A 20227-nucleotide genomic window follows, 5' to 3' on the forward strand; every position below is an offset into this window, starting at 1 on the left:
ATATGTCCGCCAAAGGCATGTAACAGTCTAATTATGGTTTGACTTAAAAAAAAAGATACAGATAGTTCCTGTCACTACACATTAATTAGAGAAGTGTATATAATGTTAGATCCACAGCTTTGTGTGTTAAATGACACTAAAACAGATGTTTCCATGAGGCTGCTCATAGGAGATTAAAAACTGATTAGGTGAAGAGAAATAATGGAATAATGGTAAGCTTAATATAGGTTGCTACCAAAAATCATTTTGTATCAAACATGTATTTTGCTTGATTGCCTTTGATACCTGTACACTTGTTGGTACGAGAATGAATTATCTGTAAGTAATTAAGAAGGTTACGTGGAATTAGTCTCTGTTGTATTCTTAGTCATAATGACTCTCCTCCCCTCTGTGGAATCTCCACCACACATCTGGCCTCCGAGCTGGACTGCTGGTTTTCATTAGTACTCCAGCCTAAGTTGTTAAAGAGTGCATAATGCATCCTCTGCCCCAAATCAGATTGAAGCAGATTTTAATCTAAACAAGAAAAACACTTCAGACTGACTGAAACTGCACATTTTGGAGGTAATTTATGTTTTGAGAGGAGTGGAGAAAAGGGGCAAACAAAAGGTCCAAATATTCTGAGAGTTCGTGCAGGAGAAGACATCGGGTTTAAGATCCTGAATTCATTTCCTCCTGTTTTTGTATTGCCTGGTCTGGCCCTGGGTGTGAAGCAGTTTTGTTGACTGCAGCATGGGAAAGAGCCGACAACAGATTTACTATGGAGATGGCTTGGCCATCCCCCTTAAGTGTTCTGAAATAAGTTTAAAATGTTTAGCTTGGCCCCTCTGATGCACAGTAAATTGTTATCTGAAACAATTGAGAATAAAGAAGGAAAAGTCATAATTACATATCAGGAAATGCAAAGCCCATTTTGGTGTTCAGAAACGAGAGGGCATTGGGTTTCATTGACTCGGTCTCTGTGGAAAGCAGTCTGCCCCACAGGAAAGCCCTGCATTCCTGTCCTTTCGGTGAACCTGCCTGAAAGGAATACAGGAGTTATTGGGTAATCAAGGCTTGTCAGCACCTTGGTTATGCAGCATGGTTCAATCCGATAATGTGAATGGAACCTGTAATAGCACTGATGAAAAGCACACCAGTTTCAAAAGGGCCTTGAATGATTTTTTTGTTCATTTTCTGTTTACATGTAATGTGTTATTGATGTCATTACCTTATAATACGGCTGCTTGTTTCATAGAAAAACTGGGAATTATTCATTATTTTAAAAAGAGAGAGAGAGAGAGAGAAAGAAAAAAATGAAAGAAAGAACCCTGTTACGTGAAGAAAATTGCATTCGAATGCTGCAACTGAAACATATTGATTTTCTGGCAGACTTTTTAGATTAAAAATGCCAATACTAAATCCTTTCATGACCTATAGTTCATATGAAGTTCACGTGTCATTTACTATTATTCTGGAAAAAGCAGAATCTTTAATGAAAACATAGAGTGAAGGAATGTCCTGCATTTCTGTCATTTGCATGCAATTGTAATAATGCTTGACTAAGAGCTCAGCATGCTAACACTGTTGTAGCTTACATTTTTTTTTTGTTTTAAATTGCAGCCCATTTATCTTTTTTAATTGCATGCTTTTCTTTATTTTATTCTCATCTTGAGCTTTAGATCTGCCTTTTTTCTCTTTCTGACTTCATTCATTCAGTTGTGTGTGTATTACGATCCACGATCACAGAAACTCATTCCCTCCCCCCCACCCTCCCTCCCACGAAGCACAAGGATCTTGCTCAGGTTTTATGGTGTTCAGGGGATCAATGAGTCAAAATGTTATTTTGATCTGCAGTACAGCCGACATTTCTAATATAAATTCCCACAGATGCCCCTAACTTCACAAAATGTTTTTACCCATTCTTAATGGAGACTTTAAAGGTGCTGATATTGTGCTAGTGGATTCTCGATTGGCAGATTGGGAAATTTAAGGCCAAATTCAGCCCTGGCTCAAGTGCATTAAAGTCAATAGGTTATTTCCGGTTTCCAACGTGACTAAATTTCTCTCTAGTTTTCTAAACAAGGGCTTTCTTATTGAGTCAAATTAAGAAACAGGAATGGAAAGCTAGTGCATACCAATTGATTTCAGTATAATTGCACCCGAGATAAATTTGTCCCAGTATTGCTATCCCAGTAATTTTATTTCACCACTAACATTTTGTATTTTCTTGTCATTGTGCCAAATATTTGCATTTGATTTGGAGCTCTGTTTCACACCAGCTGTTTCTTTTGTGCTTTATCCTGGAGCAAAATCATGTAACCCTGTATTTCTGTCTGTAGTCTTTGAAATAAATATGATATTACATATTCAGCATGTAACTTCAACTATGTAATACTCTAATTATAGGGGAAGGACTGCAGCGGGGCACACCTTTGTTTAAAAAGGGCAGGGCAAATTTATGTGATAAATCTATTTACTTTTCACAGGTTTCTATGTCACATAGATTTACAAGTTTTTCCCACTGTGGAAACCTCCTTTAAATGAAAGGATAAAATACTACTTTTTTAATATAAACTAAATGGCTGCAGTATTTATTTTGGATTCCAGTGGACAGTGAAACTGAATGCTCAGTCTGGCTCAGTCTCTCCCTTTTGTCCATAGACTCAAGCAATTATGAAAAAATCACTTCATATACTTTAATACAAACTGAAATGCTGGTTTGAGGCAGTGGCACAGGGAACTCAAGGTGTCTCTGTACCTATTTCTAAAAAGTCAATGCACATTTTTAAAATTTCACTGCACATTTTTAAGGCTCTGCTTCACCAAGTCCTAAAACAACATTCGTTTTCCTCTTAAGGTCCTGACATTCCTCAAAGCCTTTTGGAACATCCTGCACAAATCTCACTTTATTTTGAAGAAGTTGCTTTCATGTTCAAATCCTAGGCCACTGTTGCACTGTGTGAAAGCATCAGCATTCCCCTCTTTACTAAAAGGCTTGCTTGGTAGATAAGAGGACTCAGGTTTCACACTTTCTAATTATGGCTTTGCAGGAGGCCAGCAGAATAATGGCTTTTGTGCTTGTGGTACAGTTTTAAAATTATGTAATATTTCATGTGCAAGGGTGGCCCCAGCATGTTTATAGTTGGGGTTGCATTGAGATTTGCGCTTACAGCAAATCTTTCTCACGTAAATGTATGTCTCCCTTCCCTCACCCCATAAAAGTAGGATTATCAAGGGGGTTTTCATAATATGGACCCTGTCAAATTGTCCTGTAGATTATGTATTTCCCATACAATGTCATGGATATTTTCCTCTCCAGTTGTAGTTGTTCACCTTTCTTATAAGCAGGCATTGCAACCTTTACATAGAAAAGTAACATTAGGAAAGTGTCTAAGTGTTTTCAGTTTGTAGTACAATGAGCACTTTGTCATCCTTTGATCAAAGTGAGATGCACTAACCTATTTCTGGTACTGTCACTTTCATCTCCTGTCTGTTTTGTTTCTCTCAGAGTAGAACCAGGAGGAGGACCAATATCACACGACGAGTTAGCTCTCTGTGAATACACCTGTTATGCAGAATGCCTTCAGGAGCCATATAAAGTTTTATGGGAAAGAGATGCCTGTATCAACTCATGAGCAATGAATCAATCAAAGAACTATGCATATCAACCAAAGTGACTGTTAATAAAACCTAAATACTCACCATTGTCTGTTTGGATGCCGTACTTTTAGAGAAAACATTACTTCAGAAATGTCTGATAGCATAAAAAAATTGGGGCTGTATTTTTTTATTTCTCTAATAGTAAAACCATGTTGTTTTATGCAACTGCCTAGAGTTTGGGGAGGGGAAATATTAGAAGGAATAAATGTTAGCATTTTAAAAAATGATATAAAATAGCTTTTCTGTAAATCCTTATGTCATGAGATTGCCCAATACCTCAGGACTCATCAAGGCTACAAAAAGTGCCACACTGCAGAGGAAGGGGGGATTCCTGCCTTTCCAGCTAAATGAAACAAATATTTTTAGGCCTGGTTGCTCATGATGTATAATTGTAAAGCTATCACTGCAATAGACTGAATGTGGCCAGTCTTGGACAGGAATAATTTTTAGGGGAAATTCCATATTTGAAGAAAATAGAACATTTGAAGCAGCCCTCTTGCACCGATTATTTTTGAAAATGCTGGCCACTCAGAGGTGTGCATATCTATGAATAGTCCTGACAGAGATGGATGAGTGGGCAGAGTGCAGATGAGGTGGTCAAAGGTGCACAATAACTGAAATTTATCACATGGTTCTACAGTTTGCAACACAGGGCCAAATCCTTCACTCTTACCTCGGGCAAATTTCCACCATCTCCCTTAGATATTGCCATCTGATAAATTGCTCTTTTTTATGCAGATAATATATGTACAGGCTCCTTTAGACATGTTCAAAGCTGGGTCAGTTTTAGTGGGAGAATATCTAATTTCTCCACGCACTAAAAGCTCTTGTTACACGACTTGGTTGGACTCAAGACCGCCTGGGGGGTTTGGATTCTTCTGATAGTACATACAGAATCTCACTGTTTGTTTATTAGGAAAAAAAATTATTTGTTCAACAATAACTGTTATGCAAAATATTTACTCTTTGTTCCAAACCAAACAGAGCTCTGCAAGTTGTTCTTGTCTTGGTGGCACCGTCACAGCTACATTTAGGCGGAAATTCCTAAATGAAAATAAACAGGTCATTTTGGGGATTCTCTAGTTTATGGGTAACTCAGAGAAGGATATAATAGCGACGAGGATTATGGAAAGTGTGCACCTTGGCTTGCCTGGGTGTGATGCTGCCATTTGAAATGGTATTGTCGTTTCAGGTGTCTTTCTCAGACTGATTTGGCTTCCCAGGTTTTACTAGACACAGAATTTCTGGGTTTTAAGGAAAAGTTTGATTATCTCCAAATTTGTTTACGTAATTTGTAATTGATATCTTGATATTTTCTCTTGCTTATATTAGCTCTCATGAAAGTTACCTGGCTGACAGCACTGGAGACTGAAGTCTGTTTATCTGTTACAAGCAGCAGCAATCCACCTTACTCTCCACTGCCCTGCCAGCAGGCCTTAAGTTTGACCTGGAGCGATCACACTTGGGAATTAAGCAAGTAGTTCCATCTTCAATCCCAGATGAGTGCTCTCACTTTTAGATTAGTGGGTAAAGAACAGAAGAGTACCCTAGCATACTATATCATGTGAGAAAGGGCTAAGTCCAGGTGCCTAAGTCCATGAGTAGGGAGGTTAAGCCCCCACAGCTATGCTGTGTTTAGGATCTCTACTGTGAAGCTTTCCCAGCCTCCTTGCTCTTGTACTGTGTGCACCTAGTCCAGGACATGAGGCAATGCAGCTGCTTTAGAGTTGCACTGAACATGCATCAATAAACACACCTGAGAGCTTAAGAGCAGTTTTTAGCTTCACAGTGGTAGTGTGTGACCTCATTTTCTCCCTGTAGTGTATTTAGAAGCTAGCCATATGAGGATCCCAATACAAGACAGTTGCTGTATCTAAACCTTGATCTTCATCCTCAGCCTGCTCTGTAGGTCACTGGTGATCTATAGACTACAGAGGAGAAACCCTTCAGGTCATTTGGCAATCATTAGGATGACTAGTGTCTTCCATTGACTTTGGACCTATGTCCTCTGTGTTTATTTGACCTATTTATTTAATTATATCTATATGTATGTATGTATGTATCTATATATAGAAACCCTAACTCCAAAAGAGATTAAAGGTATGTCTGCAATGTTGTTGAATGTGCCACTTAGAAGTATCGTCCACTCCTACATTGCACACATCAAATCTGGAAATGAGGCTATGAAGCCACCCTGTTGGCATTTCCCACCACTGCTCTCCAGCTCTATCTCTGCACTGTTTACGAGCTGTGCTAGAGCTTTCAGGGCAGCTTCCTGCCTTATTTCTAGGCTTGGTTTGTGGAAAGTGGGTGGGCAGAGCATGCTTCCTAGCAAAATGCTCAGCAGCATCATAAAGGCAGTGTTGACATATCCTAAAAGAAACAGAAGACCTAAGATGAGATTGTGTAATGCTTTGATGCTTGAGAAAATTCCAGTAAACTTTTGGGCTGTGTGAAGAAACAACAAATCAGAGAAAAATCAAGGCAAATACGCCTTTCTGTATTGTATGGATGAGGCCAGTTCTAAAATGTTTTTGTACAGTTTCAGGCACCTCAGTACCAGCATGATAGTGACAAATTGAAGAGAATTTCAAGAAGACGAACAGAAACTGATAAAGACATTAGTGGGATTGCGAAGAACATTTAAGAGAACTAAATATGTCGACCAAATTAGTAGTAAAAGAGAGAACTATTTAAAAGCAAAGGCAGGATGTAAACACCAGGAATTGTTTAATGTGCTCTAAAGGGGTATTGCTAATATTAATAGGATAATAATACTTAGCATTTACAATGTACCTTTTATCGAAATATGTCTAAACACTTAATGGACATCAGTTAATTAAACCTCACAGGCAACTAGTAAGTAAAAAATGTTGAGCAGTCTGAACAAAGTATGTAGAGAAGACTCTGGTTTTCTTTGTTGCTTGTTTATTCCAGGCCAGTTATCATCCCGCTAAATTTTATTTAAAGTTCACAGCAGTCTATGTAGCTAGTGCAGTTTTAGGTTAAGCATTTTTTATCTATAATTGCTATATTTGGTTCTCAAGTTATTATTGCAGTTCCTTGGGGTACATTTAAATCCACCTTATTGTAATAGATTATGGAATATAGTGGCTAATGTGTCTAATGTAAAATAAATGACTATAATGATTTATGATGCAGCACTTCAGTTTTATTGAACATAAGGATCATTGTACTAAAATGGATGGTGTATTGCTGGTTTAGCACAAAATACTGAATAACATATTCAGGGAAATGAATGGATTGGCCAGTTCATAATATTCTGCCCCTTCAGCTGAGAGGTCTTTAATAAGCAAGAGTGTCATTACACTTGAAAATGTATGTGTAGGTAATCCATTATCTAGAACAATGACAGTGATCGGATGAAGCTCTTATTAAAGAAGGGCTCTCTTTAAAAGAAAATGCATAGCACTTTGATCTCTGTGAAAGGATGATTTTTGCTACAATGGCAATAGCAGTATTTAACGTGCTTGAATTTGAAAATATCTACATATTTGAAGATATCTGTTGGGGATTGATTGTCATTTTAAAATGGAAAAAAATTCACTGAGATATGATTAGCATAGGATCATACTGAAGTGCATCTGTGCTTGTACTTATTACCATAAGCTACATGTACCCTTGAGGTAAATTTCTCAGCCCTCATTTTTAACTCATTTAAAGCCCAGTATAAATTAGATCATAACATGAACCTTGCTGCTGTTAACATCCAGACTTAGCAGTATAGTGTCCTACTAAATGTCATGGAGATTGACGGATGAAGTAAGGTTGACATTACTGAAAGTCTGGTCTTGACTGGAAGTTTTGCTTGCCTTTATGTCCCAGATGCAGTGCCTTAGCCAGAAGTTACAGTATCACCAGAAAAGATGCTGTGACCTAAATCAGTGCTTCTCAACCTTTTTTAGACTTCAGGCACCTCTTGATTGATTTGAGGCACCCCTCAGAAACTGCCAGCTCCTAGTTTTCAATTGTTTTTTGACTACAGAAAAATACTAGAGCAGTTCTGTTGCAGAGAGCTCAGAAGGACCACAGCAGGGTAGAATATTTTTGACATTGTAGATTCCTATATTAAGTTTCTGGGTTTATCTTGTAAATCATGTTTGCACACCAACAGTGCTAACATTGTGTGGCACCCTGCAGCATGCTTGGAAGGATCTCAAGGCACCCCAAGGTGCCATGGGACTCTGGTTGAGAATCACTGCCCTGAATCTGCTCTTCTGTGGCACGGCCTAACCTCATTGCCCTTTGACCCACTAAATGAAGGCCAACCTTACTTGAAGAGGAAAACCAATTAGACTTAGCTTATGGAGAGAACCCCAAATCATTAACTGATCAGTACCAATTCCTGCCTCTGACCCTCCCCCCCACCATACAGGATTAATTAAGGATCACAGCTTAAAACTGGAAAAAAAGCTAAAATGTAGAAAGAGTGAGGCACTTTAAAAAATAGTGTCACAAAATGGGATGTTTGTATATCAAAATGTTAACTAGAAACACAGCAACATGGTTTTCCGCAGGCACAAGCGGACAAAACAATTGTAAAAGACTGAGATATTTATAGAACTCATTATAATCGTGTTTTCCTTATGATAATGTTTTTATTATACGTTTATGTTACAGAAAACATTAAATTTTTATTTAAAGATAACTTGATTAGTATTTGGAATGGAAGCAAACACAAAAAATAAGGATTATAGCAATGATGAGATGTTACAGCTTATGAGAACCATCATGGTGAATTCCTAAAAATTCTAGAAACAGTTTCCTTAAGCAGTTTTAATTGTTTGTCTAACAGCAATAAATCATTTACTTTATTTTAACTTTTATGTAGATTATGCACAGCAGAGTGATTCTATCTTTGAATATATATTTGCAAAGTGATTATATTTTTGTGCACACAGTAATTGTAAATCTAATTCTAATCAAGTGGTTGTATTTAACTTCAGATACATGAGGGTATGTTGCTAACTCCATGACTGCAAGCACTTAGGCAATGTGGACACAGAAAAACTTTAATGTTTCTTGCTCAAGTTATGCTTCACTTTAAAATGATAAAAAAATGTTATTTAGGATAGGCCTTTGTAATCACAAGTAAAGAAAGCACTTGTTGCTATATTTACAACTTAAATTATTAAAATAAAAACATACCAGCAGTGCTATAAATTATTAAAATAAAAACATACTGACAGGACTGTTTTGTTAAAATAGGTCTGAAGAAAATATTATTAAATGGATACTAGCTTTCACCCTGGTCTTCAGTGCTTTCCATGGTGCTCTCTTACTTCTAATGCTCAAGAACACTTGCAGGCAGACATTTAAATAATTGGATTACTAATTCTTTTAACAAAACTTGTGGAAGCACATACATATGCACACGCAGAGAGCTTTAAATCTTATCCCAACCCAAAACATTCAAGCACATATTCCAGCCAGGTTTTTTACTGTTGTAACCGACTTTCAGTAGCCATGCATCTCCATCAGTATGTCTTATAATTTTATAGATATGACACGCACAATAAATCTGAAAACATTCAAGCAGTTTAGATACTTTCAATAGATGAGCCATGTTAAGCAGTTGTATATTCAAGCAGTCTGTTTGTTATTTCACAGATAAATCACTCTTACGCGCATATACTGAAAATGCAATATCAGTAGTGGGTGTATTTCACATAAAAAATACAAATGATTCATTATAAAGACTTAATTAAAAGTTTAGTATCTGCTACTTTAATGTAGTTCAGCTTGAAGGAGTTTGGTATTATACTTGGGTTTTTATATTGCCTTTTGGTTTTAGTGATGATGGGGATGGGAGCTTATGTGCTATCTTATACACAACTCTGCCCCATCAGAATTTCCCTGGTGTTCTCACAGTCCTTATACTCAAGGTTAAATGGTTAAAACCAGATAAAAAAGTAGAGGACATGTTAGGCAAAATGCCTTCTTGTTTGTTTAATGGTGCAAGATTTTCTCAGTTTGACAGCCATATAATGATGTGCATGGGTTTGTTTTAAATAGCTGGAAGGGACTGAGGATTGAATTTAAGTATCCAGGAGCATCTGAGAGCTAATCTTGGACTTGTCCCATCATTCTGTGTTCTTGCATAATTACAACATGCCTCAGTTTTACAACTGGAACATGGGGAATGCTACATATTGGTCTCACAGGTATGTTATAGCCATTATTAACACTTGTACCATCCTTTGAGGTTACAAAGTGCTACATAAACTCTAGTTTGTATTCCCTGTAGTTTCTTAAAGTCCTTCTAATTCATTCTGCAGTGGACATATTTTTCCTAGATTGCAGTTTATAAACACATACAAAAAATATTAAATATAATGTGAGTAGTAACTTTAAAGGGGGAAATGGGCAGGAGGGGTGTTGATCACAAGTAATTAAATAATTTATGACTGGAAATTTTTGTTTTCTTTAACTTTGAGGCAACTATAGAAATTGTGGTGATAAACTTTTCTCGCTGGTTGTAGGGAACAGAACTAAGAGCAATGGTCGGATTGAGGGCTAGCTAGCTAGCTAGATCTATCTGTCTGTTTCCTTTATAGTGTAATATATAAGCTACCTTATCGAAAGGATATCTTATAGCTCGGTAATGATACCTTAGGGCATTTTTACATGTGCTCTGGGATGTGGCGCTGGGTGCTTTAATTAGTGAGCCACAGTAATTAAAAGCACCAGCATGCCACGTGTATCAGCATCCCCACGTGTTCCCGCACTGAAAAAATGATGGCAGTGCGCTTTGAACTAAAGCTTATCAAATGTGTTTTATTTCAAAGCACGCCACTACTTTTTTTTCAGCGCAGGGATGCACAGGGACGCTGATACACGTGATGCGGAAGGCTGCCGGAGCGCGTCAGTTTATGTGCTGCAGCAGACTCAATTTATCTGGCTGCTTTAACGCCAGATTTCTAGTGTGTTGGAGCAGGCTCCCTGCATGTGTGTTGGAGCCCTTAAAGGTCTTGGCAAGTGTGATAATGCCCTTTCTGTCAATAAAATCTGTCTGCTTTAACTTTTCCACAAACGGCAGTTTTCCTTATTGCTGGGAGACCTTAATCCTATCAGTGCTGGGAATAAGGTGGGAAGTGGGAAAAGGGGATCCGCATACATACTTTGCCCACAGATTGTGGGCCAAATCTTTGTCTGCCTCATTGTAGGAAAAACGCATGATATGCAGTTAGATCCCCTGGCACCTGAAGGACTTAAAAAGCAACCAGGCCAGCTCCACAACAAGAGGCAGCTTGTAAGCATGTTGTCCTTCTAAGGCATGTCCAGATGAGAGCAGTCATGTAGTATGTGGATGCTGCTCAAAATGAGAGCGCCCATGCGTGTGCTGCTCAAAACTGGAGCCTGGCTGCCTGGAGCTGCACTGCAGCTGCCAGTCAGGCTCTGAGTGGCAGGATCTCCGCTGCTGCTGCTCCTGAGGACCCAGGTAAGGCTGTAGGGCCAGCCCAGTGCTGGCCTGAGCCTCCCCTACCCCACTCAGGGTAATCTGCTGCATGCCAGAGCATGTGTGGCACGGGTGTTCCCCTGGGACAACTAGCAGTGGCACAAGGTGCACTGCTGCTAGTTGCCCCATGGGAACCAAGTGTCCATGGTTGGCAGCCCTGGTGTTGACTTATTTTTTTACTGTTACTTATCAACATAATGTATGTTTAGCGTGCAGCATGTTTGTGTCATTACACTAGGTGGTTGTGTCTAAGCAGTTTGCCTGTTTTTTTCCTTGGCTTTTTGTAGTTTGTTAATTGAGTAAAAATGTTGCTGCTAAAGCATTCAAAATATGCTGAAATCTTTTGTTTGTGTTTTCTGCCTCCCAAGAACTAAATGAAACATTCTTAAGTATTTCCAGTTTGCTTTCTATTAATTCCCTAGTTCATAAAAATTGCATTCCATTGTTCATAAGTACAGTCGGCTATCTGTTTATACCTTGCATTCTGAAATAACTCCAGTTAAAAATAAAAATATTTAGTTGCAATAGACCTACAAACAGCTGTCTTTCCTGTCTTGAAAGGTCAATGCTTGCCAGTAGATACCAAGCATTTACCTTAGGTATTTCCTGTTGAAAATACAGGGATAAACTGTGCTATTTCAGATCACATACAAACTCTGCATGTGTGGCAAGCAGCAACTGCTGAACACTCCATGAAGACAACATGTGGAATATGCTACATTTTATTTCAGGAGTTGCATAGATGCATGTGACTCCTTTTCCGCTGCAACTAGGCCTTAAGGTAGAATAATTCTTGCCTCAGCTGTTTGGTGGCCATTCTCTTGATCAATGTAGCTTTTGGAGCATATGCAAATGTATTTACTTTAGGGATGATTAAGACAAATGATAAAGAACACACCAACATCTGAACCCTACCTGCCGGAAAAGCCTCACCTGTACTTCCTCCTAAATTTCATTGTCCCTGGGATTCTCCGCATACTGAAACCCTTTGTTTACTGAGGTCTTTGAAATCTTTTTTCCACCAAAAATTTGTATGAGATTGGATGAAAAGCACAATGGAAAGCTAAGTATTCATATTTATTTTATTATTTATCTATGGGGTTACTATGGTGATGAGTGCCAGGGAACCTGAGCAAGTTGCAGCACTTCATCACGCATCATTAGCCCCATATCAGGTGGCTGTGCACTGAAGTGGTATTCATATTTTTTCATAGAGATATTCTGGTAGGAGAAAATTCTGCCCTCAGATATGTTCTTCTGGCTCCCCATTGATTTCAGTGGGAGGTTTATGTGCTCATCCAAGGATGGGATTCAGCTTATAGTTTCTGTTGATGTATCATTGGTCTGTATACTTGAAACCAGTATAAATTGGTTGATTTCAGTGGGATGGGTAATCATGTATAGTAGGCCTCAGATCCATTATTGACAGCAGTAAAATCTGTAACATGGCACAAGTCAAACCCCAGTATGACTTCATGACCCCTGCTTGATGACAGCAAGGACTATAATCAAAAGGCGTCCACTTGCATGACAAGGAAATAATACAGATTATTAGATGAGTGTAAATTTGCTCTTCCTGTAGCCCTTACCATCTGTTTTCAGGTGCTCTGGTAAGATCTGGTGCATAAAGAAGCCCTCTGCCAAGATGGAGTGATTTTGATGGTCTTCCTTCTCAAGCAGTGGAACATTGAAACAGAAGTAGCCCAACTGACCATTGAAACAATAAGCAAGGAAATAGGCATAGCTGCAAACATGAACCAGACATTCCCCTTCTCTAATCCTCTGAGTGGCAGCCCCTTTGTGATGTACCTAAAGATGAGTAAATTTTAGTAGGCCAAAAAGTGGGGGAGCCACATTGGAAGGGAATCAGCAGTTAAGATTATCTCCGTCAACCACCTGATGACAAGACTAGAGCTTTCATTTGTTGCTGGTGTGCAGAAAGATGTGGAGTGGACTGGATCTTACAAGGTACATACTTCAGACAGAGTACTAGTGTCGAGTGCATGTTTGCTTGCATTTGCATATGCTCAGGACATGTGCCATTTGGGGCTTCTTCCACTGCTGGGCTGGGGTTGTGTGTAATGGTTTCCTGGTTCCTTTGTCCAACAGCAGGGCTGTCCAATTTATGAGCAGCTAGGGGCTGCGCACCCCAGAGTGACAGGGGCAGGAAGTAAAAGCTAGAGGAGGGAGCAGGAGTCTGGAGATCTTGCCTGCAGCTGCAGCAGCAGCAGTGATGGGGACACGGTGCCCAAGCAGGAGGCCACGAGGTGCATGAAGTCTGTGGACCACCAATTGGACAGCCCTGTCCTAGAGCCTGGGAACAGGCCTGTTATGCATGGTACTTAAACCAAGGGGGAAAGTCATGCATAAACTATATCCACATTTTAGTGTTACAATAGTGAGAAATGGTGATGTAACCATTTATAATGTTCTTCAGCTTTGTGCACTAGAGCTGTGAAAGAGTTGTCTAGATATGCATTGAAGAAAACTGATATCCTGAAGAGGAATGTCTTTGACTTGTTTCTGATGCATAGTGTAACCATACTTAAAAAACAACATTTTGCCTTTTTGGTCTCTGGCAGTGTGCTATGAGAGTCATATCTCAGGGGCTTTAGTAAATTTGGTGTCTGAGAAGTGCTATCAGGTGCCAGACAGCGGAGTGCTCTGAATGTTAACATGGTTTACAAAAGGCTAAAGAAGCAAACTTCCAATTTTCAGTTAGAGGCATTTATATACTGTATCTTTGCTGATTTAAACTATACGTTATTTTATATTTATAATCTGGTAGCAAATTGTTTATAAACACTTTTTCAAAAGTGAGGAGATGTGAACATTCAGCATTTTTTAAAGGAAGATCCATAATCTAAACTGTATATCACAGAACATTTAAAAAGAATTGTGAAGTAGTAAGTGTAATGTTATATAGCCATATGCATCCAGAGAGGAGAGGAGACAAAGTCTAGCTAAATGAATGCTTAGGAGGTACATTACTGTTTCTTGTAAATGCACAGGGGAGTGGAAGGTGAAGGCAGAGGTGTAGCTAGGCAAAACTGCACTCCAGAGCAGTCTCCCTTTATCTACTCTGGCCCTCCTCCTCCTTCCTTAGTCAATGCTTTGGGTGCCTGCCTCATTCACCCGCCAATTCTTATACTACTGGGTGGAGGATAAACACCAGGGAAGGAAAAGAACTAAGCTGTAAGGCAATCTTGGCACAGGAACAAATGGGTATAAACTGGTCAGGAATAAATTCAAGCAGTTTAGATACTAGAAATTAGAAGATTTTAAAGTATCAAGCATGAGGTTCTGGAAGAGCCTTACAAAGTGGAAGTAAAAACCTCTCACTTATAAAATGGAGCTTGAAAGCTTATGAAAGCTTCTCTGGCATGCTGTGTGAGATAACAGGAGATTGGACTCAGTAACCCTATATTTTTGTCTGCACAAACTTATTCAGGTTATTCTCTTCCTTATTCGAAATGAATTACTAGAGTGAGGGAGTCTGACACAACAGATATTATTAGCGGTCTTCTAATATGTTGAACGGACCTGACAAGATCTGCAGAAAAAGGGAAAATTGGGCACATTAGTTACCTTCAAAGAAAAATCCTATCCTTCATGAGCATTTTTAACCTGTTGTGAGTGGGGAAGTGTTAATGGAAAACGGGGAATCTCTTCTTATTTAAAAAACAGGAAAGAAAGAGAAACTCCCTACAGTCAGCAGTTTTGCTAAGATACTGTGATGCGTTGTTGTTTTGAACAACTGTTCTTGTATTAGTTGTTTCATGCAGGAACATCATCATACCTGGGAAAGAACAGCTACCACAGTCCTATAGCATGTTATACAGCCCAAGGTTGGGCCATAGAAAAGTGACCAACCCACACAGAATTTTAAATGTCAGTTAAGTGTTCTTCATATAATTGCATTTAACTGTTCCTAATTATAGTGCCAGTTTCTTAAAATTTAACATTGGGACTATGATGATGAGGGTACTAGGGGCTCTGTTACAGAAAAGAGGTACATCATGGTGTGTTTAACAAGAGAAAGGAGGAGTTCCTCTAGCATTATAAAATTACTCATCTGCATATTAGCATGTGTACCTACAACCTCATCTTGTGAAAGCTGTGAGGCAAAAAGCATTCCAGATTAAAGACAGTGATTTTGCTCAACCCAACTGTAGATGTGATGATACGTTACAAAGAAAGATATTGACAAAAAAAATCCTTCAATGTTCTCAGCTTCTCTTTTATAAATTTCTATTAAGAAAAAGCTTCCCTGATAATACTATGAAGCAGTTTAGATACATAGACAGATAAATATATGACAGTATAGTAGTCTATTGGATCCAGCAGTCACTAATGTAATGACAGAAAAATATAGGGGATCTCATGTTAGGTTCCATTCATAGTACACGTTCTTCTTGTTAGTAGAAGTGCTGCAGATGCAGTGGGTCTTGCCACCATGGGAAGGAAGCATCTTGCTGCATAGTAAATCGGTCCTCCTCTAACACTGAATTTCAGAGGGCATTGCAGCCCTCTGCACTTTTTGGTATGGGGATGCTTCAGCTGCTTACTGAATAGGTGAAGAAGGGAATGGAAAAATGTGAGGGATCCTAGAGGAACAAAAGAAGGATGCAACTAATATTGCTGCTGGGTGTTTGGTTGTAGCCATGTTGGTCTAAGGACATATGCAGGCAAGGTTCTTTGAGTAGATGTGACATCTTTTATTAGACCAACCGAGTAATTGGGAAATAAAGTTTTGGCAAGCTTTCAGGCGCAGTCACCCTTCTTCAGGCGTGGGGAGTTTCTGCTGTACTAATATAGCTGAGCTTGCATGGGGGTCTGTGTTCAACATACATATATCAGAATGAAGGAATGGGAGTTGTGGGGACACAGACTATCTCATTTAAAAAGTTTTTGAATTGTGGCATTTCTACCAAATTTGTTTCTCATCTTTAGGGTATTTGTATTATTTCCCAAAAGGCATAACCAAGAAATGAATGCTTCTTAGAAATCTTCAATGCCCTCTGAATTCTCAGATGCAAAGTAATATCCAAGCAGTATGGGAGACCAAAAAACACAATTACAGAGCCATGTGCACAGACAAAGCACTAATCGTATTTGTTCTTAGCCAGAGCTGTGGAAATTATGTGGCAATTTTTAGTGCAAGCAGAGAGCCACCAATGTTTTTCTTCAAAAGGGCAGAATCTGACACTTTACCTTTTCAGAGGACACTGGGTCTGTCTGGAACACATTTTTTTTGGAGTCAGAAGGGGCACTGTACCAAATAGAGTTGATGTCATCTCTCAATTGAAGCCTGTTTTACATTTTCAAGAGCAAAGCCTACAAAAGGATATCATGGTCCGGTTAAAAATCTGGGCTTCCATTTATTTTCAAATTTCAGATTATGTATTTTTTACATCATAGACCTTTTTTGATCTCTTTTTTAATAAATATTTTTTATACACTGAAATGAATGCAATCTCTGGAAATCAGGCATTTCTTTTTACATTAAGCCTGGGTTTCTAGGCTGTATGGAGCCAAATTTAGCCTTAGTGCAAACCAAGTGAAACTTGATTGAGTATTCCCCAAATCATTATAAACTAAATTCTTTGAAAAATTGTACATCTTGAAAGGAGAAAAAGCTTCTACCTGTCTTTGCTGGATATTCAGAGGAATATTGGATATAGTTTTCTAATCAACCTGGAGTGTCTAGTCAGAGTTGCGGTTGGTTAGCATGAGATGCCAGTGTTGCGTAATGTGGATAACTTTACAATGACAAATGATTTAGAGCCATTTTCAAGGTGACATTTTGAGCAGGGAGCTCGTGCCAAGTGTTTTGTATTAAGCATTTCATTTCATTGCATGGTTAATCAGTAAAAGATTCTTCCAAAAATCCATTATGTCATATGCAATATGTCAGCACTGCTTCTCTTTGCTTATAATGAAGGAGGTCCTGTTTGCGCTTAGAAAATGACGTCTTATTTCTGCTGACTGTTTTAAAAGTGAAAAATATATATATATATAGGTTTTCTTTTGACCTCATTTGAGAGCTGTCTAGATGAGAAACCAATAAATATTGGTTTACGTAGCTTGACGTTACTCAATATTTAAATACTTAAAAAAAAACAGTAATTCTAGCCTGGTATTATTATGCTATTTGATAAAATCAGTATTAACTGTGTGTGTCTTTTGAAGCTCAAATAAGCCTGGGTCATTTTATATGATTGCAAAGACCTTTTGGAATATAGTTCAAATCCTAGCATGCTTTTCTTTGTCATTCAAACCTTTTCTCTACATTGAGAGGGCTCAAGCACTAAGAAGTTTCTCTAAGTTAAATCAAAATTGGCCTGTCTTTTTTTTCTCCTTTACACACTCTGTAGTAAAATGGATTTGGGCTTTTGTGTGTTTTGATCAAAAAGATGTATTTTTCCAAGAATGTGTCAGTACAGAACCCACACATATACCCCCTGTCTCTTTGTTTTCCCTTCCAAGGGCCTAATGGGGAAGGGGTGCAGCCACAACCCTTTTTCTTATCACCAATGTGTAGCTCATATCGGGCCTACTAGTTCTTAGCTCAAGCTGCGCTCCTTAGAAATCTTCAAGAATCTAACCACACTTGTCAGAACTACTTATGGTCTTCTGTTATGAATGCCATTAACCCTTCAAGTAACTGTTCATCTGAACATCACTGCCCAAACTCTTCCATTCTCATGCTGTACAAGGTCTCTATAATGGGGGAACTTCTAGAAAAGTCTGTGAAGGTCTCACTAGAACCAGAGGAAATGAACTTTGAAATCCTTGTAATATCTCCACTAGAAAACCTTGCATTAAATAGTCCTGCATTAAATCCTGTCAGGCAGATAAATGACTCCTAAGACTACTTTGAAGAAGTTGGGCCATGAAGAAAAGACCCCCTGTCAACACTGGCCTCAGTGTCCACATGTGTAGCAGCAGTAGGACTAAAGCCAACATCAGCCCTGACATTGAAGCCACCCTTCGTACATCAAAGTCAAACACTAAAAGAGGCTACCCCAAGCACTAAGACAGGAGCTCAGGAAGAATCTCGGGGTCTTCTCCCAAAGACAGGCAGAGCAAGACATTTAGGGGATAAGCCCTCTAAGCTCTACATGGTATCAAGAGCTGAGTGGAGACAAGAAGTAGACTGGGGTACAGCAGATCCCATGGGCAGACTTTGGTACCAAAGATACTCCCATTGACATTTGACCCTGGATTTGGAGAGGAAACTAAACCAAACCAGGTCTTTAAGGGGGCAGTTGCCATGCATAGAGCATTGTTCCAGGTATTCAACATTCTTTAAGAAGTGGAAACTCTGAGCAAGGGCTTGCCTTTTTGGGGACTATTTAGCTGGAGTTTGAAGAGGTTTGAACCTCTTCATTCGGTAGTGTTGAAAGTACACATGGGAACCCCCGATGTGGGAGACCTTTTGGGGTCTCTGGCGCGCCAGCTGGAGGAGCTCCAGGCAACAGTCCAGAGACTGTGTGCCATCAGGGACTGCAAGCAGGAGATAGACTCCTACTGCCAGGCCCTTCTCCCCCGGGAGGCAGAGGGTAGACCACAGTCCCCCTCCATGCCAAAGGAGGACTTTGGGACCTCCTGCTGTGTCCAACCAGGGGCATGGACCACGGTGGGCAAGGGCCCTAAGGCCCGCCGCACCAAGGCCCCTACCCAACCAGAACTAAGCAACAGGTACGCACCTCTTGCTGCCCCAGCAGAGCCTGCTGAGTTGCCGGCCCCCACAGGCAACATGGTCCCAACTGCAGCTACCGCCCCTGCTCTCCCCAAGACAAAACGTAAGGTGTTTGTTGTGGGAGACTCCCTCCTGAGGGGGACTGAAGGGCCAATCTGCCACCCCGACCCCTTAGCCCGGCAAGTCTGCTGCTTCCCGGGGGCCCGCATCCGGGACATTACGGAGAGGATCCCAAAGCTCCTTAAACCCACAGACCACTATCCCATGCTCCTTATTCATGTGGGCACCAATGACACTGCTCGGAGCACTCCCAGCCAGGTCATGAGGCGCTACAGGGATTTGGGAGCGGGGCTTAAGGGTCTGGGGGCACAGGTAGTGTTCTCGTCGATCCTCCCAGTCTCAGGCTATGGGCTGAGAAGGGACAGGAGGATCTATGTGGTCAACCAAAGACTGCAGCGCCGGTGTCATCAGGAAGGCTTTGGCTTTCATGACCACAGCCCGCTCTTTGGCGAGAGAGGCAGCGAGCTGCTGGGAAGAGATGGCCTCCACCTCTCTCCCCTAGGGAGGAGGCTCTTCTCAGCCAGACTGGCTGACCTGCTCCACCAGGCTTTAAACTAAGCCCGTTGGGGCACGGGGGGACTACCACCATTGCTGGCCCGCTGAGCAATCCTTGCAAAGCCAGCAGATCACGGCACTTCAGGGAGCCCACCCCTGCCCCAGCCCTGGTAAAATCTGTGTGCAAGGAAGGAGCCCCCCAGGGGGCACTTGCCTGCCTGTACACGAATGCCAGGAGCTTGGGGAATAAGCAGGAGGAGCTCATCCTCATGCTCAGTGCAAACAATTACGATGTCATAGGGATAACGGAGACCTGGTGGGACTCCACCCATGACTGGACCACGGGGATAGATGGCTATACCCGGTACAGGAGGGATCGTGTAGAGAAAAGGGGCGGGAGTGTAGCTCTCTATGTTAAGGAAAGCTACACGTCCCTCCAAGCCGATATTGGCGATCAGGGTGGATGGCTGGAGACCCTCTGGGTTAAAATCCGTGGGGAACACGGCACAGGGGACACAATGGTGGGAGTCTATTACAGACCTCCCACCCAAAGTCCTGAGCTTGACCAGGAGTTTGCCCAGGAACTGGCTGAGGCAGCTTGCTCCAGGACCATGGTTGTCATGGGTGACTTCAATTACCCAGACATCTCGTGGGAGGATCGCTCAGCAAAATCTGAGCGGTCGCAGAGCTTCCTCTCGTGCGTGGATGACCTCTACCTGACTCAAGAAGTCTATGGGCCAACGAGAGGCAAAGCGCTGCTCGACCTGGTACTGGCTACTGGGGATGACCTAGTCGGCGACCTAGTGATCGATGGGAAGCGGGGTGACAGCGACCACGAGCTGATC

The 20227-nt window shown here is 40.6% G+C and overlaps 1 protein-coding gene across 4 annotated transcripts in view; it reads left to right on the forward strand.

Moving 5' to 3' along the window:
* RARB (retinoic acid receptor beta) overlaps nt 1–20227 on the forward strand; it is a 563324-nt gene that overhangs the window by 341970 nt on the left and 201127 nt on the right. The window contains exon 1 of one of the 4 annotated variants that reach the window (XM_025201023.1): nt 9809–9827. The exons of the other annotated variants lie outside the window; for them this stretch is intronic. The gene's annotated coding sequence lies outside the window, so the exon portion shown is untranslated. Of the gene's footprint in view, nt 1–9808; nt 9828–20227 lie in introns of those variants that run through there. 4 annotated transcript variants of the gene reach the window in all.

Source organism: Alligator sinensis, unplaced genomic scaffold, assembly GCF_000455745.1.
Source record: "Alligator sinensis unplaced genomic scaffold, ASM45574v1 scaffold299_1, whole genome shotgun sequence".
Lineage (NCBI taxonomy): Eukaryota > Metazoa > Chordata > Crocodylia > Alligatoridae > Alligator > Alligator sinensis.